We start from the raw sequence: 27,043 nt of genomic DNA on the forward strand, positions 1-27,043 counted from the left end.
GGCTTGGACTGGCTGAGCTGCTAATATCTTGCATTGCCCAGGTCCATTCGAGCAAAACCGAATCCATGGGGGTAGAGTCTGGGCGATATTCAGCCAGGAGTCAATGTAAGGGAATTGATCTGGGTGGCCTGGGGTTCCAGTGATTATTTGATAGACTGCTCGCACTGTTGCTAGGTCCAGAGTTCCTCCTGAGGGCCACCCGACTCCAAAGGCAGTCCATTCAAGCTCACACAAAGTGCGCAGCCTGCCAGGGGTCATTCGAATTCCATAGTCTCCTGAGAACCCCTTTTTGAAATTCTTAATCATGCAGTCTAGAGTGGTGGGTTTTGACTTAGAGCCTCCCATTCTTTTAGATATTTAAGGATAATAGTTCTGTTGCTTTAGATGTTTGGGAAGGTAGCCTTTATATCTTTTTCTTCTTCACTCTTCAAAACACCGGAGTTCCCAGAGAGACTGCTCTCTTGCTGGGTCTATGAGTTGTTTTAAGGCTAACTTGGTCAGGGACTCTGGGTTCCAGTCTCAGCTGATGTCTCTGGATCTCAAGGCCTCAAGCAGTTTCAGGGACTTTCTTCATTAAATCCTCTCTATATTCTGAACTAACGTATCAGGGGCGTGGGACTGACGGCAGATGGCAAAACAAATGGACTAGAAAAGGGACCTCCAGGGCTGGGCAAGCCCGGTCCTGAAGGAATTCGTCTTCTAAACTTACGTCCTGGGTGTCTGGGGCTAGGCAAAAGGGGCACTACTTGGGTCAGTTCAGTAGGGGAACAATAAGTCTCGGGTGTTCTGTGACAGAGTCAGGTAGGAGACTTTCTCAAAGAAATAGCATCCTAGCCTCCAAGGGCACAGGGGCGTTGACTCATTGGCTATGTCCTTTTCCCTCCCAGTGTAGCCACCCTGTGCCGGTGTCGCAGACAAGACAAGGGAGGGTTTTCGTTGCGTCCGCCTGGCCGCTCCCCTCGCGGGGACGAAGGTGCCTCTTAGCTTTGGCGGGTCAGTATAAGCCGCTGACTCCGATCGGGACCCTGAGGGACCGATACCGCCCTGAGCCGTATGAGGTCACCACGGAACCGCAGGTTGGGACTCACTCGAACTCCGTAGCAGAATGCCGTGGAGCTACAAACTCGAGCCTGATCGCATGCTTCACAGGCCGCTCATTCACTCACACATACACACATACACAGAGGTTAACAACATTCCTCCCACCAATACCAATATCCTATTTCCTGTAGGAGGGGATCAGCCTCCTCTTCTGTCCACTGGGACAGGACCTGATTCCTGACCTGATTCCTGATTTCCCCGTCTGAGTTACCATCAGACGGAGAGCCTGTAGGAGGGGATCAGCCTCCTCTTCTGTCCAATGGGACAGGACCTGATTCCTCCCGGGGGATCCTACCTTGTCCGGACGGCCACCTGGTGAGTCTGTCCGTCCCTCCACGGAGTCTGGCTCTGGTTGTAGCCCAGCCACCCGGGGGGCCGAGTTGCCGTCACGAAAGAGAACCCGGAATACCGTCGGGTGGCGCCACCTCGTTCGCTGCCGGAGTCCCGTCCCCCGGTCGGCCGGAGCCACCAGTCCAGCGGCTCAAGGGGCCGGCGTGGTTGTATCTCGCTGGGGCCTCCAGAAATGTTACGGAAATGACAGGCCAGCCAAGAAACAAGCACCACTCGGAGGGTTGGAGTACTCAGATTTATTACGCCGGCGGGCTCAGAGGGGCTTCTGCTCCGAAGCTCTGAGCACCTCCAAGACGTGCACATGAGGTTTTATAGGGTTAATTACAAGTATGGGGCTATTAGCCAATAAGGTTCAAACAACAAAAAGCAAGGAATCAGTACACTGGAGCTTATCAATTTGGAACAGATCACGTTACTGACACTTGTTGAGCTTGGATTTACGAGTTAGCTTGTTAGCCCAGTAAACTGACACTAAACTTTAGATTTACAAGTTAGCCCGGCAGAACTTATATCAGTAAACCGACACTTATCACACTTAGATTTGTGACTTAGCTTGTTAGCCCAGCTGAGCTTTTCCTTCACACTAGAAGTTAAATCTCTTCATCCTGAGCCTCAAGACCTATTGGGGGTTGAATTCTCCACCATTTTGATGTTAATTGCTGTGGTCTTTCTTGAATGGCTTGCTCTGCCCCCTTCCATCCTGTCTCACTGTGATGACACAGAGAGAGCAAAGGCCGGGCCCTGCGTGTGTTCCTGCATTTAACAGCGGGAGATGTGGGGTGGGCTGAGGATGACTCTGAGTGGTGAGAAATATGTTTCAGATTTTCCCACATGAGACATGGGGACCTGCTAGCAGCCATTGCAGATTTATCTCACGGGCATTATCGCTTGTGTTGTTACGGAAACAACAGGCCAGCCAAGAAATAAGCAGCACTCAGAGGGTGGGAGTACTGAGATTTATTATGCCAGCGGGCTCAGAGGGGCTTCTGTTCCCAAGCCCTGAGCACATCCAAGACGTGCACATGAGGTTTTATAGGGTTAATTACAAGTATGGGGCTTTTAGCCAATAAGGCTCGAACAACAAAAAGCAAGGAATCAGTACACTGAAGCTTATCAATTTGGAACAGATCACGTTACTGACAATTGTTGACCTTGGATTTACGAGTTAGCTTGTTAGCCCAGTAAACTGACACTGAACTTCAGATTTACGAGTTAGCCCAGCAAAACTTAGATCAGTAAACCGACACTTATCACACTTAGATTTGTGACTTAGCTTGTTAGCCCAGCTGGGGTTTTTGTTCACAGTGTCACTCATCTTTTCTATTTTCCTTTTATTTTTAAAGTATTTAATCCAAATTTAATATCAGGATTTTTTTGGAAAGAAATTTCTCTTTTTCTTTTCTTTGGGGCTCTTTTGGGGGGTAGGTAATTAGGTATATTTATCTGTTAGTGGAGGCCCTGGGGCTTGAACCCAGGACCCTGTTCACACTAAGCACACGCTCTACCACCTGCCCCATCATCTTTTTCTTTTTGCTTTAGCTGCCAAGAATCTTACAGCTGAATTTCTAGTCGGCCTTTAACACTTGCCCTGACTTCATGGAATCCATTTTTATGAGTTTACCTCCCCCTGGTTTCATTTAAGTATTGAATCTCCATTTTCTCTTCACTCTCAGTTTTGCCTTTTTGTTGTTATGGTTGTTAAGCTGTGTTTAAAAAATTGTTTAATTTCTCTTTTAGCAGGAGGCTGAAGTAAATAAATATGTAAACAAACATCACACTTAAATGCTTTTATATATTCTAAGCTGTTTAGTAGTTAATTAAAAACCAAATTGAATATTAAAGGGATAACATTTTTAAATTATTTTTTAATTTTTTATAAAGACATAGCTGATTTAAAATATATGTTTCAGGTGTACAATAGATGCTCCATTTATAGTTACTGTAAAACATTGTCTGTATTCCCTGTGTTGTAAGATACATCCCTCTAGATTGTTTACATTACATGTTGCAGTTTGTATAAGAAAGTTGGGTAACGCAGAGTCTGGAACGTGGCTGTGTATGACTCAGGTTCACGCTCACCCTGCCTGTCAGAGCTCAGGCCTTCACTCCTTTCTGCAGGGGAGCGAGTGGAGGCAGCTCTCATCAGCGCTGGCACCACACTCTGAGTGGCAGTGACAGCAGTGACTGTGTGTGGACGTGAAAATTGTTGTTCCAAGAGTTTTACATGCTTTTCTGCATTTAATAATTAAAGCCCTCCTGTGAGGAAGGGTTTTAAGTTTTTAATGAATAATACATTTTATTTTGATATTGATAGACTTCAAAACTCCGGAAAATTTACAGGAGTAGTACAATAAATGCTTAGATACAGTTCACCTTAAAGGGCACTATTTGCCCTTTTGTGACGGGCTTATTTTAGCATAAATTTTCAAAGTTCATTCATATTGTAGCCTGAATCAGTACATTATTCTTTTTGTTTGATAATATCCTTTTCCTTTTTTTTCGTTTTTGGTCTATTTAAAAATATTTTCATTGAAGTCTAGTCAGTTTATAGTGTTGCATCAGTTTCTTGTGTACAGCACAAAACTTCAGTTAAATAGGAACATACCTGCATTCATTTTCATATTCTTTTTAAACATAAGTTACTATAAGTTATTAAATATATTCTCCTGTGCTATACAGTATATACTTGCTGTTTATTGTATACATACTCAGCATCTGCAAATCTTGAACTCCCAATTTATTCATTCCACACCCTCTCCCCTCTGGTAACCATAGTTTGGTTTCTATGTCTCTGTGTCTGTTTCTGTTCTGTAGATAAGTTTATCTTTTTGTTCCTTTGTTTTTGTTTGTTTTTTTGTTTTAGATTCCACATGTGAGCGATCTCATATGGTATTTTTCTTTCTCTTTCTGGCTTATTTCACTTAGAATGTCATTCTCCTGGTCCATTCATATTGCTGCAAATGGCATTATTTTATTATTATTTTATTGCTGAATAGTAGTCTATTGGACATATATACTACAACCTCTTTATCCAGTCGTCTGTCAGTGGACATTTAGGTTGTTTCCATGTCTTGATATTGTAAATAATGCTGCTGTGAATATTGGGGTGAAACTGTCTTTTTGAATTACGTTTCCTTTCGGATATATGCCCTGGAGTGGGATTGCTGTGTCATCTGGGCCCGCAAGGTTTTGTCTTTTGAGGAACCTCTATACAGTTTTCCACAATGGCTCCACCAAACTGCATTCCCACCACAGTGTAGGAGTGTTCCCAATTCTCCACAGCCTCTCCAGCATTTAGTGTCTATGAACTTCTGAATGATGGCTATTCTGACTGGTGAAAGGTGATACTTGTTTGCAGTTTTGATTTGCATTTCTCTGATAATGATATTGAGCATTTTTTCATGTGCCTATTGGCCATTTGTATGTCTTCATTGGAGAAATGTTTCTTTAGGTCTTCTGCCCATTTTTGGATTGAATTGTTTGTTTTTCTTTTTTATCAAGTGTAAAAGCTGTTTACATATTCTGGGAATTAAGCCCTTGTCACTTTCATTTAATGCAACTATTTTCTCCCACTCCATAGGTTATCTTTTTGCTTTAATTTTTGTTTTCTTTTCTGTGCAAAAGCTTGTAAGTTTAATTAGAACCCACTTGTATATTTTTGCTTGTATTTCTATTGCTATAGTAGACTGCTCTTGGAAAATATTGTTGAGATATATGTCAGATGTTTTGCCTATGTCTTCTTCTAAGAGGTTTATAGTGTCTTGTCTACAATTTTTAGTCTTTAAGCCATTTTGAATTCATTTTTTTGTATGTTGTGAGGGGGTAGTCTAACTTCATTGATTTACATGCAGCTGTGCAGTTTTCCCTGCACCATTTGCTGAAGAGGCTGTCTTTGCTCAATTGTATGTTCTCACCTCCTTTGTCAAAGATTCAATTACCAAAAGTTTGTGGGACTATTCTTGGTAATTTTGTTTATCCATTCATTGATGGATGGATATTTTTAGTGACTTTTAGCTACTCTGAATGATACTGCTATGAATATTGATGTGCAAGTTTTTGTGAGAATACATTTCCATTCTGTTGGCTGTACAGTTGGCCCACCATATCTGTAGTTTCCACTTCATGGATCCAGATGGCTGATTGCAAAGGGACTTGATCATCCTTGGATTATGGTATCCAGGGTGGGGGTTCCTGAAACCAACCCCCCGAGGACACTGAAGGATGACTCTACATGTAGGAGTGGAATTGCTCAGCCACATAACTCTAACCTTTTGAGGAAACATCGGGCTCTTCCAAAGAAGCTGCACCATTGCCCCTTTCCAACGGCTGCATATTGAGGGTATCCATTTCTCTGCCTCCTGATTGACACTTGTTATTGTCCATGTTTTGATTATAACCATCCTAGTGAGTTTAAAATGAGATCTCATTTTGATTTTGATTTCGCTAGTGATGCTGACCATCTTTTCAGATGCTTATTGGCCAATTGTGTATCTATTTAAATCCTTGGCAAATTAAAAAATTGGGTCGATTTTCTTTGTATTGTTCAGTTGTAAGCATTTGTTTTATATCCTGGATACTAGTCTCTTATTAGATATATGCTTTGCAAGATTTTTCTCCTATTCTGCAGATTGTCATTTCACTTTAATTTTTTTAAACATTAAAACAATTTCTTTATAGGGGAGGTAATTAGATTTATTCATTTTGTTTTTCTTCCTTAGCACGCACTCTATCATTTGAGCTACCCCTTTCCCCTTTCATTTCACACTCTTGATGTTGCCCTTTGTAACAAATGATTTTAATTTGATGAAGTCCATTTTATCTATTTTGTTTTATCACTTGTGCTCTTGGTATTGTATCTAGGAAGCCATAGCCTATCCTATGACCACAAAGATTCATACTATGTCTTCTTTAAGAAAGTTCATATATTTAGTTTTTACGTTTCTGTCTGTGATCCATTTTGAATTAATATTTGTTATATAAAATACGGGGTCCAGATTCCAGATTCATTCTTTTGCCTTCAGATACCCAGGTGTCTCTGCTCCATTTGTTGGATAGACTATACTTTCAATGGAGTGTTGTTGGCACATTTCTGGAAAACTGACTGTAAATGTAAGTTTCCCCCCAGGATTTTTTATTGTGTCTCATAGATTTCTGCATCCAAACTTATGACAGAAGCATAATGACTTGAGTGCTATAGATTTGCTGTAACCTTTGAGTGAGTCCTCCAAATTTGCTCTTCTTTTTCAAGATTGTTTTGGCTGACCTGGGTCCCTTGCTTTCAATATGAATTTTGGGATCAGTTTTTCAATTTTTGCAAAGAAGTCAGCTGGAATTTTGATAGGGATTCCATTAAATATGTAGATTACTTTGGGAAGTCTTAACATTTTTAACAATATTTTCTACCATTGCATGATCATGGGATGCCTTCCATATATGAAGATATTTTAAAATTTTTTTGGTGATACTTCAAAATATTCAATGTACAAATCTTGTAAACTTTTGTTAAATGTATCTCTCATTTTATTTTTTATGCAGTTGTAAATGGAACGGCTTAGCTTCATAAGGGTGGGACTATATATATCAATTTATTTATTTCTAGGATTCCTACATAGCAAATACACTAGGTTTATATTTGCTACATTGATCTATCCACAATTCTTCCCACCCCCGTGTCATAAGAAACCAAGACCCAGCTTAAGCCATCTGAACACCTATGTGGAAGTGAGAAATGAGACCTTTGGGTGGGGTTTGTGTAGATGATACTGAGATCTTATTCAGGATGGCTTCATCTTAATTTCTTTTAAACAATCCTTTCAGAGTACATAGTCAGATACATTAGGAAAATGCTGTTTTGATGTGCGGAGGAGCTAAGACTATAATTTTCAAGTAATTTCTAGTGAGAGTGTTGTACTTGAAACATAATTTGCATCAATCTTTGAAGATTTATGTTTCAGGAGCTTTGAGTAAATAATACCTGTCTTTATTCAATAACTACAACTAAATGCTCAAGCAACATGTAAGAGTTTGAGCAAACTGCTCCCGCCCCGTAGTGCTGGTTGGTTGCAGCTGTAACTGGAGTCAGCGCTTACCTCGCCCAGTACACTTGTGCTGATCTGCTCAAAACAGTTCGTCCAACAGTTTGTCGGTAGTCTTTTAGACAAAGCCATAAAGCATTGATTTAAGGTTGCTGGAATGTAATCTATTCTTATTAATATTAAGTAAGCACATATTGAGTACTTACTGTATGTTGGGAATTGTCCCTCAGCCTCACATGAATATTACTTCTAATAAAACCTCTCATATTTCCCTGTTATTTGCACTTTACAGATAAGGAGACTGAGGATTAGGTCTTCTCTCTTTTGGGGGGAGCTCATTATCAATGATGGGAAGTTGTAAGGAAAAAGATATTGATTCATCCAGAGAAAATATTTTTCTGAGATTCAGTATTGAAGAAGGTAACCACTGAAGAGGGTGATCATTGTTTGAGTGAGACGAGCCCCGGGTTGTACGGAGTCAGCATCCCTGTCCTGGACGCTGCACGTGTAGAGCTGCGTGGTGGGTGAGGCGGCGCGGCCACGCAGGGAAAGCGGATGCCGGGCCGTTGGGCTGTGCTCAGGCCCGGTGGGGCTTTCTCCTAAGAGCAGTGGACCGTCATTGACAGATTTTAAGTAGGCTAGTGCGATGCTCTCGTAGATCACTTTTGTCTTGTAGAATGCTTAGAAACATTTAGAAGGCTCGGCAGGAGGTGATGTGATGAGTCAGAGTAGGGTGGCTGCGAGGTGTAGCAGTGTTCAATTTTCAAGTGATTTTCAGTCCCAGGTTTGTGGCTCAGTAGCCGTGTCACTTTGGATGACACACCCAAGGAAGTGAAACAATTTATCTAATCAATAGAAGCAGTGATGTACCGAACTCCCAGGACTGCTGTGTAGATCCAGTGAGATAACGTGTGCACAGTGTGCAGCATGGTCCCCAGCACAGAGTCAGTGCTGAGGGAGTGCCAGTGAGTACCTGGTAGGACAGGTGTGGGTGGTGGATCTCGTTGACTGAGGAAATTTGCCCCTGAAGGAGGGGTCTTGTCACATCTGTGAGTGATTGGCCTGAGCTGGGAGAGGCAGGGAGACCTTGCCCCCGACCAAGGGCCCTGGGCAGGATGGCTATGGGAGGAACACCGTGAAGTTAGCTCTTTGCAGGTGGAGTTGGAGGTGCCCTTGAGACATCTAAGTGCAGTGTCACAATCACAGAAGTGGTCTGATCCCGGGCTGTGCATTTTCCTGCTGAGATATTGATCTCTGAACGCGAAGACATACTTTACAGGACAAGTGAATAGTAGTATCATCTCTCATCAAAGCTCACATCTCTTTATTCATCACTCACTTTGCTAATTGGGTACTTACAGAACACACTTCACTGTCCTCCCCTGGGCTCAGGCTCCACAGAAAAGAGCTGGTGAGTCTCCCTCTTTTCCAGAAGAAGACACACTTAGCTGGTAGACTTCTATACCTCGCCAGACTTAGAATTTTAGGTTGTTGATTTAATTCTATTTTCTGTTGGTCATCTCCTGACAGGAGAGACCTTTTACCTCATGGTCAGGTTTCAATTAGCTGTTACTGAGAATTGCTGGTCTGATCCATAGTGTATTTATTCTATTAACTTTGTAGAGTACTTATCATTTTTCTGTCTTTGCTCTTTAATTTTGTTTGCCCCTTCAATTTTCTATCTTATTTGGGACCTTATTTTATTTTTTAATTAAAAAATGTCTATTAGCACTTAACAAAACAAAAGCAAAGAAAAAATGCACATGATAGCTAAATTTAGAAAATATCTTGTGTGTTTTCTGTCTCAGCAATGGAGGGTTCTAGAAACTCGTGAAAAGCTTCATTACATAAGTTCCTTTAAATTCTGATTAAGAAATAAAACCTTCCTTCCTCATCTTTCAAGCTGCACAGCTAATTGTCAAGAAAGTGAGGGGAAATTCTCAGAAGCCAAGACAAACCAGAAAGCAGGGATTCTGGGAGATACGTGAGCCTTAGAAGCCCTGGGGTGCCGGTTGGCTCCTGAACTGAGTTTCAGTTGCCCTGGCAGGAGGGCAGGAGGTGAGCCTGTGGCCTCTCACACTGGGAGTTGGATGGCTGTTCTTATATAAGGCCAAACACATCCTGAGAATCCTGCTTTATAAAAGGTTGAATTAGAAAGAAAAGAATAAAAGCATTCCTCAAGGCAAGGAAGTAAGGAAAGTAAAATTTTTTGGAAGCGGGAAAAATAACATATCCAAAGTAAGGATTTAGTTTAAAGCTGTTCTGGCATGAGAGTGACCACAAACCCATGGCAGAAAATCACAGCTCCTCCCGGAAAGAGAAGGTGTGTTTTGAATGAATCAGTGGACAGCCATTCTGAAAAAGGCCTCCAGAGTCTTCTGGATCAAGATACTGGACTCAAACACCTCCCTTCCATGGTCTCATTTAAATAACCAGAAAGGTTTTAAAGGAAAGAAGCCATAATCATAGTTCTATTTATTGACATTACTTTATGCTAGGAATTCAAAGGTGACTATGGAGTTGTCTCCTCTTTTATGGACCTTACTTTCTATTTGACATAGTTGGGGAACTTGGTGGAGGGTGGTGTTAGTATGTTGCAATTAACCAGGAGAGGAGTTTAAGAAAGCAGTGAAGGGTTGGTGACATTTTTCGCTGAGGACAGTCCTGTTCAGTTGGCTTGTAATTACAGGCTCGTTGAGTTGTCACTGGAGGGAATTAATCTTAAGGTATTTGGACTTAGCTCAGGCCTCTTCAGAATGGACAAGTGAACCTGGAGAAAGACAGTCAAATCTGTGCAGACATTGAAGTTCACTTCAACATGTGGTATCCATGAGCCAAAGATAGGACTAGTAGGCAGCACTTCTTGAGGACAGAGGAGTGGTTTTTAAGGTTCTTCAAGAATGAATCCCAAGGTACCGGGATGGCCAGTTGTCAAACTGTGACTTTGCTCTTTGGACGGTGTATCCACCAAGGGTATTGGCCGTTTATAAGTTTCCATTTCTCCTTAATACATGTCAGGTTATGAGGACGTGGGCATAAACGTTTCACACCTTGTCAAGGTGACTTTGGGTACCTGCCTAGAATCATGGGCACAGTTGCGGCTGCGTCATACATCTTGCCGCACATCCCGCTCCCCGGCTCCGTGATCACGGCAGAGTGGTTCCTTATTGAGCTGTCCATTTCCTCTGTGACATCGTAACCAAACAAAAGATTGGAGAGTATTAGCTTGGCTTTTTTCTTTTCTAACATTCCCTTCAAATTATGATGACTGATAGTGGACCCAGTTACGTTTGCAGATGATTTACAAGTAGGGCTGTCAGTACAAACCTTGTAATCCCCGCTGTGTGATCTAGAGAAGAAAGTTACACTCTTTCCAAATTGTTTTGATGCACTTATGTGGGAAAATGATGTATGTTTGAATATGTATTTCCTCTCTTACTCATCATGGCTAGAGATGAATATTTGTAGACATGGAATGAGTACTCTGTATTTGAACTGTATGGTCCCCTAAATTCTCCCCAGCTTTTTAAAGTCATCACTGGAGTGCTACCTCCAGAGTGCCGCAAAGCATCCAACACTGCCTGCTCTTCGGACACTGTAAGTTTCCAAGTTGGAGAAGGCTGCTGGCTGGTGAGGCAATCTCTCGCACATCTCTGGTTGGGTGATGTGAGCTGAGAACACAAGAATTGGCAGACAGTAACTAACCACGATCACGTCCATTTCTGGAACACTCATGGAGGATTTTACACCTATGCTAGTGGAATACGTTATTTCATTTAGTTTTCCCAAAAATCATAATTAGATTTTATCACCTGTATTAAAAAGGAAACTGTCAAAGCGAGTGACGTGCAGACTTTGGACTGGAACACGGGTCTTTCTGATCCCTGTCTCTGTTCCCTCCCCGGCCTATCCTTGCAAATGACCAGGAGACTCTTCCTCTGTCTTGAGTTTCCCTCTGATGTTACCGCTCTCTTTGTTTCTAAGAGAGGAAAACAAGTCTAAACTTACTTTCCAGTTGGAAATGGAATGGAGAGTTAACGTTGGAAGCCGGGAGAATCTGTCCTGTGATGAAGTGGTCTCCGAGCCACTTCCACTGGGATGTCACATCACTGTCTGGGCCCCTTGCTCAGCCTGTGCACAGGTGACAGCGCAGTTGTGCCGAGCAGTCCTCCCGGACAGGGCAGTGGGTTGGAAATGAGTTTGGGGATTTGGTTTCATTACACAAGTTCCTGAGGGCCTTGACCTGGCACTTCGAGTGGGAGCATTCCCTGTCCCACAGACTGTGCTCTGGGCCCGTGCAGACCTGACGTGGCCTCAGCCTGAGTCTCAGGGCCCGTGGTGATGAGGAGCATTTTAGCCCAGGGTCTGCCGGAGGCTCTGAGACTACTGGGCTGTGGGACTTTGTCCAGGATGATAATAATTCCTCCCCGAGTTTCAGATTTCCTTGCCTGTGAGCCGGGGTAGTAGTTGTTTCTGAGATGATTGTAATGATTCAGTAATGGGCGCAGCGTGTGCTGACAGGTAGCTGGGTGCTTTAGGAGCAGAAGTCGCAATCACTCTGTCAGCCTCTCCCTGTGCGCTCTGTGCTTTGAGAAGTTGTGTGTTTGGTGAAAGTCCCGCCCAGACCCTAGGGTCTAGATGAACTGTTGTTCCTTTACTTTCCCTTCCTTTTCCTCTTTCCCTTCTCTGTGTCCCATGTTTAGGTAGCAGATTCCTCTATTTCAGGGAATACGGGCTTTTCTAGTAAAGGGACAGGTGGAATGCGGAGAGGTGGGGCCCAGAGGGGGTCTGGAGTGTCTGCACAGTGCTGCTTCCCTGCGTTTCTGCATCCGGTCCCATCAGTGCACTAAGTCAGCCTTCCTCTTCCTTCCTGTGTCATCGGGTCTCTGTTTTAAGGGAAAACCATTTTTATGGGTCTTTTTTCACTTACGTGTTTCATTCAGATGCTTGTTGCTTTTCTCCCTGTGCTTCAGCGTTCCGAGGAGAAAATTCAGCCGTGCAGCATCCTCTCCGAGCTCTACGAGTTGATCGGCTTCCACTGCAAGTCCACCTTCTTCAAGCGGGTGGCCCCCGTGCGGCACGCGGCCCCCGGCATCCCGGAGCCTGGCGGGAAGGCCTGCTCCCGACTCCTCCTGCAGACGCTTCCTGGCTACAGTCTGTCACTGGACTTGCAGGACTTCAGCAAATGTGTTGGAACTAAAACATTGCTTCAGCCCCATTAACCATGCCTGGTTTGGGCCCTGCTGTCCTGCCTCATCAGGGTGAATCTTGATTCATTTAGAACAGGGCTCAGCAGACTTTTCCTTTCAAGGGCTTGGGGGTAAATATTTCAGGGTCTGAAAACCTCCTGATCTCTGGTGCAGCTGCTCAGCTCTACTGTTTAGATGCCAGAACAGCCAGATAGTCCACACACCCATAGAGCTTTATTAACAGCGGTGGCTGGGGCTGGATTGGGTGTATGAACTGCAGTTTGCCCCCACAGCCTCCTCAATATTGACACCTGCACCAGAGTGTACATTTGTGACAATGGGTGAACCTACACTGACATGTCATCATCACCCATAGCCCATAGTTGACACTAGGATTTACACATTGTGTTGTGCACTCTGTGGGTTTGGACAGATGTACAATGACATGTATCCACCATCACAGCATCATACAGAGTCGTGTGTCTTAGTGACCTTAAAATGCTCCGTGCTGCACCTCATTCATTGCTCTTTCCCCTCTAGCCTCTGGCAGCCACTGATCTTTCAGTCTCTGTGTTTTTCCCTTTCCCAGAACACCATACAGTTGGAATCAGACAGTTGCTGAAACTTCCCAGATTGGCTTCTTTCACTTGGTAATATGCATTTAAGGTTCCTCCATGTCTTTTCATTCCTTGATAACTCATTTCATTTTAGCACCAAATAATAGTCCATTTTCTGGCGGGACCACAGTTTATTTATCCATTCACCTACTGAAGAAGAGCTTAGTTGCTTCTGAATCCTGTTGAGTATGAATAAAGCTGCTATTAACATCTGTATGCAGATTTGTGTGTGAACATAAGTTTCCATTTCATCGAGTAAACACCAAGGAGCACAGTTGCCGGATCATATGTTAGAATTACGTCTAGCTCTGTAAAAAATTGCCAGACCGTCTTCCAAAGTACCTGGGCCATTTTTCATTCCCACCAACAATGCATTATAATTTCTGGTGCTCCACATCCTCACCAGCATTCGGTGCTGTCAGTGTTCTGCATTTTGGCAGTTCTGACAGGTGTGCAGTGGTATCTCGCTGTTTCAGTCTGCATCCCCTTGATGACAGGTGCTGTGGAGCATCTTTCCAAAGGCTTCTTTGGCATCCAGATTTCTTCTTTGATGAGGTGTGTTTTCAGGCATTTTGCTCATTTTTTAATCAGGTTATTCATCCTTCTTGTTGAGTGTAAAGAAATTTTGGTATATTCTGGATTTCAGCCCTTTATCAGTGTGTCCCTGCCCTTCACCTTCAGTGCCAGAGTTGTCCTTTGGGTCTCAGTGGAGTGTCAGATCTTCAAAGAGATTCCCTGTCTTCCCTCAGCCTAAATACTGTCCTTGTATTTTTCACTATCAGTGACTCATTTTGTTCTTTTTAAATAGCATTTCCCATAATTTGTAAGTATATTAAAGACAAAAGGGCAATGATTGAACACCGCCTGCCCCACCAGGCTGTGTGCCCTGTGAGAGCAGAGGCCCTGTCCCCACTCACCGTTTCCCATGACAGCACATGGCACATGTCCATGTAAAAGTGTGTAACGTGGGGCCAAACCTGATGAGCAGCTATGACGACATGTGTTGTCTACCATTTATTGAGTAGACTTTGTTTCTGATCTTAATTATTAAATCATATGAATGAAACTTGGTTGTTTTGAAAAATAAAACAACAAAGCACACCTCAATGTGATTGGTAATTTCTACTTAGATTTCTGACCCAGGAGGGGATGTTCACCATCATTTTGTGGAGGAGGTTGGGAAGGTAAAGTAAGAGAGTGAGATCAAATAAAGTAAAAATGATAACAGTCAGTTGGCTTTATTTTCACTGAAATAAAAGTTATTTTAAACCCTATCTCAGCTGTTGTCCTGTTGTTTTAAACATTTCTCATAGAATTAAATGGAAGCCCACTAAACCCTGAAAGGGAAACTGTGTTCTCAGGTCCTGAAAAATGTTTATGTCTATTTCTTGAGATACAAATTTCCCTGCTGGTTACAGAAATACGAGGCGGGAACACAACAGTGCACTGCATGTGTCTGCCGGCTTCACGGGCTGCTCAGTGTCAATTTCATTTTCTTGGGTTGCAGTTTAGGACGGATTTCCATGAGAAATATTGCTCAGATTTTCCTAAATGAAGGATTGAATTTTCCACAGGAAATATTATGAAACAGAGTGACAAGGCACAAGGGTTTCCCATAAAGGAATAGTTGATATAATAAACTCTCACTATGGTGAATATTTTTAATAAAAGCAAGTTGAAAATTTTATCACTAGGTCAAATGGCACAAATCTGTCTGAAGAAAAAAGATTCAAATTTTATAGAAGAAGTGGTTTGAATCAAGTAGAAATTATGATTACTACACTATTTGTTGTAAGAACTTATACTCAGTCTTATCATAATTGCCGGTGGTAGGAAGTGGATCATTATTTATTTATTAAAAAAAATTCACAAGGTGCTATTTGCCACATTCTTGATGCGGCAGTCCTGTGGTTAGTTAAGTTGGGACATTTAGGAAACTTAGCTAGGTTTTCCGGACATTGATTTCAGCCACTTTATATTAACTACAATCTCATCTTTTGTGTCGGCATATGGTCCATACATAAATATGGGGAGGAACAACCTCCAACTCGGTTTTAGAGTGCAAACCGCAGGAAATTCAAACCTGCACTAGGAAACAAACTGAGAAACCACAGTCAGGGTTTCTCCTGCAACCCGTTCCCTTTGTGCTGGATGAACGAACGTCTCTCCACATGCTCAGGTCTGAGAGATAAGTGTGTGTGAAAGCCGTCCTTCACCTAGCTTGAAGGGAACACAAAGTTTCTTTTCAGTTGCAAATTCCACTCCATACATATATATGGGGATGTACAAGCTCCAACTCGGTTTTACAGTGAAAACGGCAGGCACTTCAAAGCGGCACTAGGAAACAGACTGAGAAACCACAGTAAGGGTTTCTCCTGCAACCCGTTCCCTTTGTGCTGGATGAACGAACGTCTCTCCACATGCTCAGTTCTGAGAGATAAGTGTGTGTGAAAGCAGTCCTTCACCTAGCTTGAAGGGAACACAAAGTTTCTTTTCAGTTGCAAATTCCACTCCATACATATATATGGGGAGGTACAAGCTCCAACTCGGTTTTACAGTGAAAACGGCAGGCACTTCAAACCGGCGCTAGGAAACAGACTGAGAAACCAGAGTAAGGGTTTCTCCTGCAACCCGTTGCCTTTGTGCTGGATGAACGAAGGTCTCTCCACATACTCAGGTCTGAGAGATAAATGAGTGTGAAAGCCGACCTTTACCTAGCTTGAAGGGAACACAAAGTTTCTTTTCAGTTGCAAACCCCACTCCATATATATATATGGGGAGGTACAAGCTCCAACTCTGTTTTACAGTGAAAACGGCAGGCACTTCAAATGAGCACAAGGAAACAGACTGAGAAACCAGAGTAAGGGTTTCTCCTGCAAGCTGTTAACTTTGTGCTGGATGAACGAACGTCTCTCCACATGCTCAGTTCTGAGAGATAAGTGTGTGTGAAAGCCGTCCTTCACCTAGCTTGAAGGGAACACAAAGTTTCTTTTCATTTGCCAACCCCACTCCATACATATATATGGGGAGGTACAAGCTCCAACTCGGTTTTACAGTGAAAACGGCAGGCACTTCAAACCGGCACTAGAAAAACAGACTGAGAAACCACAGTACGGGTTTCTCCTGCAACCCGTTCCCTTTGTGCTGGATGAACGAACGTCTCTCCACATGCTCAGTTCTGAGAGATAAGTGTGTGTGAAAGCCGTCCTTCACCTAGCTTGAAGGGAACACAAAGTTTCTTTTCAGTTGCCAACTCCACTCCATACATATATATGGGGAGGTACAAGCTCCAACTCGGTTTTACAGTGAAAACGGCAGGCACTTCAAACCGGCACTAGGAAACCGACTGAGAAACCAGAGTAAGGGTTTCTCCTGCAACCCGTTCCCTTTGTGCTGGATGAACGAACGTCTCTCCACATGCTCAGTTCTGAGAGATAAGTGTGTGTGAAAGCCGTCCTTCACCTAGCTTGAAGGGAACACAAAGTTTCTTTTCAGTTGCCAACTCCACTCCATACATATATATGGGGAGGTACAAGCTCCAACTCGGTTTTACAGTGAAAACGGCAGGCACTTCAAACCGGCACTAGGAAACCGACTGAGAAACCAGAGTAAGGGTTTCTCCTGCAACCCGTTCCCTTTGTGCTGGATGAACGAACGTCTCTCCACATGCTCAGTTCTGAGAGATAAGTGTGTGTGAAAGCCGTCCTTCACCTAGCTTGAAGGGAACACAAAGTTTCTTTTCAGTTGCCAACTCCACTCCATACATATATATGGGGAGGTACAAGCTCCAACTCGGTTTTACAGTGAAAACGGCAGGCACTTCAAACCGGCACTAGGAAACAGACTGAGAAACCAGAGTAAGGGTTTCTCCTGCAACCCGTTCCCTTTGTGCTGGATGAACGAACGTCTCTCCACATGCTCAGTTCTGAGAGATAAGTGTGTGTGAAAGCCGTCCTTCACCTAGCTTGAAGGGAACACAAAGTTTCTTTTCAGTTGCCAACCCCACTCCATACATATATATGGGGAGGTACAAGCTCCAACTCGGTTTTACAGTGAAAACGGCAGGCACTTCAAACCGGCACTAGGAAACAGACTGAGAAACCAGAGTAAGGGTTTCTCCTGCAACCCGTTCCCTTTGTGCTGGATGAACGAACGTCTCTCCACATGCTCAGTTCTGAGAGATAAGTGTGTGTGAAAGCCGTACTTCACCTAGCTTGAAAGGAACACAAAGTTTCTTTTCAGTTGCCAACTCCACTCCATAAATATATATGGGGAGGTACAAGCTCCAACTCGGTTTTACAGTGAAAACGGCAGGCACTTCAAACCGGCACTAGGAAACAGACTGAGAAACCAGAGTAAGGGTTTCTCCTGCAACCCGTTCCCTTTGTGCTGGATGAACGAACGTCTCTCCACATGCTCAGTTCTGAGAGATAAGTGTGTGTGAAAGCTCTCCTTCACCTAGCTTGAAGGGAACACAAAGTTTCTTTTCAGTTGCAAACTCCACTCCATACATATATATGGGGAGGTACAAGCTCCAACTCGGTTTTACAGTGAAAACGGCAGGCACTTCAAACCGGCACTAGGAAACAGACTGAGAAACCAGAGTAAGGGTTTCTCCTGCAACCCGTTCCCTTTGTGCTGGATGAACGAACGTCTCTCCACATGCTCAGTTCTGAGAGATAAGTGTGTGTGAAGCCGTCCTTCACCTAGCTTGAAGGGAACACAAAGTTTCTTTTCAGTTGCCAACTCCACTCCATACATATATATGGGGAGGTACAAGCTCCAACTCGGTTTTACAGTGAAAACGGCAGGCACTTCAAACCGGCACTAGAAAAACAGACTGAGAAACCACAGTAAGGGTTTCTCCTGCAACCCGTTCCCTTTGTGCTGGATGAACGAACGTCTCTCCACATGCTCAGTTCTGAGAGATAAGTGTGTGTGAAAGCCGTCCTTCACCTAGCTTGAAGGGAACACAAAGTTTCTTTTCAGTTGCCAACTCCACTCCATACATATATATGGGGAGGTACAAGCTCCAACTCGGTTTTACAGTGAAAACGGCAGGCACTTCAAACCGGCACTAGGAAACCGACTGAGAAACCAGAGTAAGGGTTTCTCCTGCAACCCGTTCCCTTTGTGCTGGATGAACGAACGTCTCTCCACATGCTCAGTTCTGAGAGATAAGTGTGTGTGAAAGCCGTCCTTCACCTAGATTGAAGGGAACACAAAGTTTCTTTTCAGTTGCCAACTCCACTCCATACATATATATGGGGAGGTACAAGCTCCAACTCGGTTTTACAGTGAAAACGGCAGGCACTTCAAACCGGCACTAGGAAACAGACTGAGAAACCAGAGTAAGGGTTTCTCCTGCAACCCGTTCCCTTTGTGCTGGATGAACGAACGTCTCTCCACATGCTCAGTTCTGAGAGATAAGTGTGTGTGAAAGCCGTCCTTCACCTAGCTTGAAGGGAACACAATGTTTCTTTTCAGTTGCCAACTCCACTCCATACATATATAAGGGGAGGTACAAGCTCCAACTCGGTTTTACAGTGAAAACGGCAGGCACTTCAAACCGGCACTAGGAAACAGACTGAGAAACCAGAGTAAGGGTTTCTCCTGCAACCCGTTCCCTTTGTGCTGGATGAACGAACGTCTCTCCACATGCTCAGTTCTGAGAGATAAGTGTGTGTGAAAGCCGTCCTTCACCTAGCTTGAAGGGAACACAAAGTTTCTTTTCAGTTGCCAACTCCACTCCATACATATATATGGGGAGGTACAAGCTCCAACTCGGTTTTACAGTGAAAACGGCAGGCACTTCAAACCGGCACTAGGAAACCGACTGAGAAACCAGAGTAAGGGTTTCTCCTGCAACCCGTTCCCTTTGTGCTGGATGAACGAACGTCTCTCCACATGCTCAGTTCTGAGAGATAAGTGTGTGTGAAAGCCGTCCTTCACCTAGCTTGAAGGGAACACAAAGTTTCTTTTCAGTTGCCAACTCCACTCCATACATATATATGGGGAGGTACAAGCTCCAACTCGGTTTTACAGTGAAAACGGCAGGCACTTCAAACCGGCACTAGGAAACAGACTGAGAAACCAGAGTAAGGGTTTCTCCTGCAACCCGTTCCCTTTGTGCTGGATGAACGAACGTCTCTCCACATGCTCAGTTCTGAGAGATAAGTGTGTGTGAAAGCCGTCCTTCACCTAGCTTGAAGGGAACACAAAGTTTCTTTTCAGTTGCCAACTCCACTCCATACATATATATGGGGAGGTACAAGCTCCAACTCGGTTTTACAGTGAAAACGGCAGGCACTTCAAACCGGCACTAGGAAACAGACTGAGAAACCAGAGTAAGGGTTTCTCCTGCAACCCGTTCCCTTTGTGCTGGATGAACGAACGTCTCTCCACATGCTCAGTTCTGAGAGATAAGTGTGTGTGAAAGCCGTCCTTCACCTAGCTTGAAAGGAACACAAAGTTTCTTTTCAGTTGCCAACTCCACTCCATACATATATATGGGGAGGTACAAGCTCCAACTCGGTTTTACAGTGAAAACGGCAGGCACTTCAAACCGGCACTAGGAAACAGACTGAGAAACCAGAGTAAGGGTTTCTCCTGCAACCCGTTCCCTTTGTGCTGGATGAACGAACGTCTCTCCACATGCTCAGTTCTGAGAGATAAGTGTGTGTGAAAGCCGTCCTTCACCTAGCTTGAAGGGAACACAAAGTTTCTTTTCAGTTGCCAACTCCACTCCATACATATATATGGGGAGGTACAAGCTCCAACTCGGTTTTACAGTGAAAACGGCAGGCACTTCAAACCGGCACTAGGAAACAGACTGAGAAACCAGAGTAAGGGTTTCTCCTGCAACCCGTTCCCTTTGTGCTGGATGAACGAACGTCTCTCCACATGCTCAGTTCTGAGAGATAAGTGTGTGTGAAGCCGTCCTTCACCTAGCTTGAAGGGAACACAAAGTTTCTTTTCAGTTGCCAACTCCACTCCATACATATATATGGGGAGGTACAAGCTCCAACTCGGTTTTACAGTGAAAACGGCAGGCACTTCAAACCGGCACTAGGAAACCGATTCAGAAACCAGAGTAAGGGTTTCTCCTGCAACCCGTTCCCTTTGTGCTGGATGAACGAACGTCTCTCCACATGCTCAGTTCTGAGAGATAAGTGTGTGTGAAAGCCGTCCTTCACCTAGATTGAAGGGAACACAAAGTTTCTTTTCAGTTGCCAACTCCACTCCATACATATATATGGGGAGGTACAAGCTCCAACTCGGTTTTACAGTGAAAACGGCAGGCACTTCAAACCGGCACTAGGAAACAGACTGAGAAACCAGAGTAAGGGTTTCTCCTGCAACCCGTTCCCTTTGTGCTGGATGAACGAACGTCTCTCCACATGCTCAGTTCTGAGAGATAAGTGTGTGTGAAAGCCGTCCTTCACCTAGCTTGAAGGGAACACAAAGTTTCTTTTCAGTTGCCAACTCCACTCCATACATATATATGGGGAGGTACAAGCTCCAACTCGGTTTTACAGTGAAAACGGCAGGCACTTCAAACCGGCACTAAGAAACCGACTGAGAATCCACAGTAAGGGTTTCCCCTGCAACCCGTTCCCTTTGTGCTGGATGAACGAACGTCTCTCCACATGCTCAGTTCTGAGAGATATGTGTGTGTGAAAGCCGTCCTTCACCTAGCTTGAAGGGAACACAAAGTTTCTTTTCAGTTGCCAACTCCACTCCATACATATATATGGGGAGGTACAAGCTCCAACTCGGTTTTACAGTGAAAACGGCAGGCACTTCAAACCGGCACTAGGAAACAGACTGAGAAACCAGAGTAAGGGTTTCTCCTGCAACCCGTTCCCTTTGTGCTGGATGAACGAACGTCTCTCCACATGCTCAGTTCTGAGAGATAAGTGTGTGTGAAAGCCGTCCTTCACCTAGCTTGAAGGGAACACAAAGTTTCTTTTCAGTTGCCAACTCCACTCCATACATATATATGGGGAGGTACAAGCTCCAACTCGGTTTTACAGTGAAAACGGCAGGCACTTCAAACCGGCACTAGGAAACAGACTGAGAAACCAGCGTAAGGGTTTCTCCTGCAACCCGTTCCCTTTGTGCTGGATGAACGAACGTCTCTCCACATGCTCAGTTCTGAGAGATAAGTGTGTGTGAAAGCCGTCCTTCACCTAGCTTGAAGGGAACACAAAGTTTCTTTTCAGTGGCCAACTCCACTCCATACATATATATGGGGAGGTACAAGCTCCAACTCGGTTTTACAGTGAAAACGGCAGGCACTTCAAACCGGCACTAGGAAACAGACTGAGAAACCAGAGTAAGGGTTTCTCCTGCAACCCGTTCCCTTTGTGCTGGATGAACGAACGTCTCTCCACATGCTCAGTTCTGAGAGATAAGTGTGTGTGAAAGCCGTCCTTCACCTAGCTTGAAGGGAACACAAAGTTTCTTTTCAGTTGCCAACTCCACTCCATACATATATATGGGGAGGTACAAGCTCCAACTCGGTTTTACAGTGAAAACGTCAGGCACTTCAAACCGGCACTAGAAAAACAGACTGAGAAACCACAGTAAGGGTTTCTCCTGCAACCCGTTCCCTTTGTGCTGGATGAACGAACGTCTCTCCACATGCTCAGTTCTGAGAGATAAGTGTGTGTGAAAGCCGTCCTTCACCTAGCTTGAAGGGAACACAAAGTTTCTTTTCAGTTGCCAACTCCACTCCATACATATATATGGGGAGGTACAAGTTCCAACTCGGTTTTACAGTGAAAACGGCAGGCACTTCAAACCGGCACTAGGAAACAGACTGAGAAACCAGAGTAAGGGTTTCTCCTGCAACCCGTTCCCTTTGTGCTGGATGAACGAACGTCTCTCCACATGCTCAGTTCTGAGACATAAGTGTGTGTGAAAGCCGTCCTTCACCTAGCTTGAAGGGAACACAAAGTTTCTTTTCAGTTGCCAACTCCACTCCATACATATATATGGGGAGGTACAAGCTCCAACTCGGTTTTACAGTGAAAACGGCAGGCACTTCAAACCGGCACTAGGAAACAGACTGAGAAACCAGAGTAAGGGTTTCTCCTGCAACCCGTTCCCTTTGTGCTGGATGAACGAACGTCTCTCCACATGCTCAGTTCTGAGAGATAAGTGTGTGTGAAAGCCGTCCTTCACCTAGCTTGAAGGGAACACAAAGTTTCTTTTCAGTTGCCAACTCCACTTCATACATATATAAGGGGAGGTACAAGCTCCAACTCGGTTTTACAGTGAAAACGGCAGGCACTTCAAACCGGCACTAGGAAACAGACTGAGAAACCAGAGTAAGGGTTTCTCCTGCAACCCGTTCCCTTTGTGCTGGATGAACGAACGTCTCTCCACATGCTCAGTTCTGAGAGATAAGTGTGTGTGAAAGCCGTCCTTCACCTAGCTTGAAGGGAACACAAAGTTTCTTTTCAGTTGCCAACCCCACTCCATACATATATATGGGGAGGTACAAGCTCCAACTCGGTTTTACAGTGAAAACGGCAGGCACTTCAAACCGGCACTAGGAAACAGACTGAGAAACCAGAGTAAGGGTTTCTCCTGCAACCCGTTCCCTTTGTGCTGGATGAACGAACGTCTCTCCACATGCTCAGTTCTGAGAGATAAGTGTGTGTGAAAGCCGTCCTTCACCTAGCTTGAAAGGAACACAAAGTTTCTTTTCAGTTGCCAACTCCACTCCATACATATATATGGGGAGGTACAAGCTCCAACTCGGTTTTACAGTGAAAACGGCAGGCACTTCAAACCGGCACTAGGAAACAGACTGAGAAACCAGAGTAAGGGTTTCTCCTGCAACCCGTTCCCTTTGTGCTGGATGAACGAACGTCTCTCCACATGCTCAGTTCTGAGAGATAAGTGTGTGTGAAAGCCGTCCTTCACCTAGCTTGAAGGGAACACAAAGTTTCTTTTCAGTTGCCAACTCCACTCCATACATATATATGGGGAGGTACAAGCTCCAACTCGGTTTTACAGTGAAAACGGCAGGCACTTCAAACCGGCACTAGGAAACAGACTGAGAAACCAGAGTAAGGGTTTCTCCTGCAACCCATTCCCTTTGTGCTGGATGAACGAACGTCTCTCCACATGCTCAGTTCTGAGAGATAAGTGTGTGTGAAGCCGTCCTTCACCTAGCTTGAAGGGAACACAAAGTTTCTTTTCAGTTGCCAACTCCACTCCATACATATATATGGGGAGGTACAATCTCCAACACGGTTTTACAGTGAAAACGGCAGGCACTTCAAACCGGCACTAGGAAACCGATTGAGAAACCAGAGTAAGGGTTTCTCCTGCAACCCGTTCCCTTTGTGCTGGATGAACGAACGTCTCTCCACATGCTCAGTTCTGAGAGATAAGTGTGTGTGAAAGCCGTCCTTCACCTAGCTTGAAGGGAACACAAAGTTTCTTTTCAGTTGCCAACTCCACTCCATACATATATATGGGGAGGTACAAGCTCCAACTCGGTTTTACAGTGAAAACGGCAGGCACTTCAAACCGGCACTAGGAAACAGACTGAGAAACCAGAGTAAGGGTTTCTCCTGCAACCCGTTCCCTTTGTGCTGGATGAACGAACGTCTCTCCACATGCTCAGTTCTGAGAGATAAGTGTGTGTGAAAGCCGTCCTTCACCTAGCTTGAAAGGAACACAAAGTTTCTTTTCAGTTGCCAACTCCACTCCATACATATATATGGGGAGGTACAAGCTCCAACTCGGTTTTACAGTGAAAACGGCAGGCACTTCAAACCGGCACTAGGAAACAGACTGAGAAACCAGAGTAAGGGTTTCTCCTGCAACCCGTTCCCTTTGTGCTGGATGAACGAACGTCTCTCCACATGCTCAGTTCTGAGAGATAAGTGTGTGTGAAAGCCGTCCTTCACCTAGCTTGAAGGGAACACAAAGTTTCTTTTCAGTTGCCAACTCCACTCCATGCATATATATGGGGAGGTACAAGCTGCAACTCGGTTTTACAGTGAAAACGGCAGGCACTTCAAACCGGCACTAGGAAACAGACTGAGAAACCAGAGTAAGTGTTTCTCCTGCAACCCGTTCCCTTTGTGCTGGATGAACGAACGTCTCTCCACATGCTCAGTTCTGAGAGATAAGTGTGTGTGAAGCCGTCCTTCACCTAGCTTGAAGGGAACACAAAGTTTCTTTTCAGTTGCCAACTCCACTCCATACATATATATGGGGAGGTACAAGCTCCAACTCGGTTTTACAGTGAAAACGGCAGGCACTTCAAACCGGCGCTAGGAAACAGACTGAGAAACCAGAGTAAGGGTTTCTCCTGCAACCCGTTGCCTTTGTGCTGGATGAACGAAGGTCTCTCAACATACTCAGGTCTGAGAGATAAATGAGTGTGAAAGCCGACCTTCACCTAGCTTGAAGGGAACACAAAATTTCTTTTCAGTTGCAAACCCCTCTCCATATATATATATATGGGGAGGTACAAGCTGCAACTCGGTTTTACAGTGAAAACGGCAGGCACTTCAAACCGGCACTAGGAAACAGACTGAGAAACCAGAGTAAGTGTTTCTCCTGCAACCCGTTCCCTTTGTGCTGGATGAACGAACGTCTCTCCACATGCTCAGTTCTGAGAGATAAGTGTGTGTGAAAGCTGTCCTTCACCTAGCTTGAAGGGAACACAAAATTTCTTTTCAGTTGCCAACTCCACTCCATACTTATATATGGGGAGGTACAAGCACCAACTCGGTTTTACAGTGAAAACGGCAGGCACTTCAAACCGGCACTAGGAAACCGACTGAGAAACCAGAGTAAGGGTTTCTCCTGCAACCCGTTCCCTTTGTGCTGGATGAACGAACGTCTCTCCACATGCTCAGGTCTGAGAGATAAGTGTGTGTGAAAGCCGTCCTTCACCTAGCTTGAAGGGAACACAAAGTTTCTTTTCAGCTGCCAACTCCACTCCATACATATATATGGGGAGGTACAAGCTCCAACTCGGTTTTACAGTGAAAACGGCAGGCACTTCAAACCGGCACTAGAAAAACAGACTGAGAAACCACAGTAAGGGTTTCTCCTGCAACCCGTTCCCTTTGTGCTGGATGAACGAACGTCTCTCCACATGCTCAGTTCTGAGAGATAAGTGTGTGTGAAAGCCGTCCTTCACCTAGCTTGAAGGGAACACAAAGTTTCTTTTCAGTTGCCAACTCCACTCCATACATATATATGGGGAGGTACAAGCTCCAACTCGGTTTTACAGTGAAAACGGCAGGCACTTCAAACCGGCACTAGGAAACAGACTGAGAAACCAGAGTAAGGGTTTCTCCTGCAACCCGCTCCCTTTGTGCTGGATGAACGAACGTCTCTCCACATGCTCATGTCTGAGAGATAAGTGTGTGTGAAAGCCGTCCTTCACCTAGCTTGAAGGGGACACAAAGTTTCTTTTCAGTTGCCAACTCCACTCCATACATATATATGGGGAGGTACAAGCTCCAACTCGGTTTTACAGTGAAAACGGCAGGCACTTCAAACCGGCGCTAGGAAACAGACTGAGAAACCAGAGTAAGAGTTTCTCCTGCAACCCGTTGCCTTTGTGCTGGATGAACGAAGGTCTCTCCACATACTCAGGTCTGAGAGATAAATGAGTGTGAAAGCCGAAATTCACCTAGCTTGAAGGGAACACAAAATTTCTTTTCAGCTGCAAACCCCACTCCATATATATATATGGGGAGGTACAAGCTCCAACTCGGTTTTACAGTGAAAACGGCAGGCACTTCAAACCGGCACTAGGAAACAGACTGAGAAACCAGAGTAAGGGTTTCTCCTGCAACCCGTTCCCTTTGTGCTGGATGAACGAACGTCTCTCCACATGCTCAGTTCTGAGAGATAAGTGTGTGTGAAAGCTGTCCTTCACCTAGCTTGAAGGGAACACAAAGTTTCTTTTCAGTTGCCAACTCCACTCCATACTTATATATGGGGAGGTACAAGCTCCAACTCGGTTTTACAGTGAAAACGGCAGGCACTTCAAACCGGCACTAGGAAACAGACTGAGAAACCAGAGTAAGGGTTTCTCCTGCAACCCGTTCCCTTTGTGCTGGATGAACGAACGTCTCTCCACATGCTCAGTTCTGAGAGATAAGTGTGTGTGAAAGCCGTCCTTCACCTAGCTTGAAGGGAACACAAAGTTTCTTTTCAGTTGCCAACTCCACTCCATACTTATATATGGGGAGGTACAAGCTCCAACTCGGTTTTACAGTGAAAACGGCAGGCACTTCAAACCGGCACTAGGAAACAGACTGAGAAACCAGAGTAAGGGTTTCTCCTGCAACCCGTTCCCTTTGTGCTGGATGAACGAACGTCTCTCCACATGCTCGGTTCTGAGAGATAAGTGTGTGTGAAAGCCGTCCTTCACCTAGCTTGAAGGGAACACAAAGTTTCTTTTCAGTTGCCAACTCCACTCCATACATATATATGGGGAGGTACAAGCTCCAACTCGGTTTTACAGTGAAAACGGCAGGCACTTCAAACCGGCACTAGGAAACAGACTGAGAAACCAGAGAAAGGGTTTCTCCTGCAACCCGTTCCCTTTGTGCTGGATGAACGAACGGCTCTCCACATGCTCAGTTCTGAGAGATAAGTGTGTGTGAAAGCCGTCCTTCACCTAGCTTGAAGGGAACACAAAGTTTCTTTTCAGTTGCCAACTCCACTCCATACATATATATGGGGAGGTACAAGCTCC

General features: G+C 44.6%; 1 protein-coding gene across 1 annotated transcript in view; it reads left to right on the top strand.

Annotated features, from left to right (window-relative positions):
• Positions 1-12,692, top strand: part of LOC140695036 (uncharacterized) — a 134,663-nt gene extending 121,971 nt beyond the window's left edge. Inside the window, exon 13 of the mRNA XM_072957991.1 lies at positions 12,461-12,692. The gene's annotated coding sequence lies outside the window, so the exon portion shown is untranslated. The remainder of the gene's footprint in view (positions 1-12,460) is intronic.
• Positions 12,693-27,043: the final 14,351 nt, after the last annotated feature.

This window comes from Vicugna pacos, unplaced genomic scaffold (assembly GCF_048564905.1).
Source record: "Vicugna pacos unplaced genomic scaffold, VicPac4 scaffold_125, whole genome shotgun sequence".
Classification (NCBI taxonomy): Eukaryota; Metazoa; Chordata; class Mammalia; order Artiodactyla; family Camelidae; genus Vicugna; species Vicugna pacos.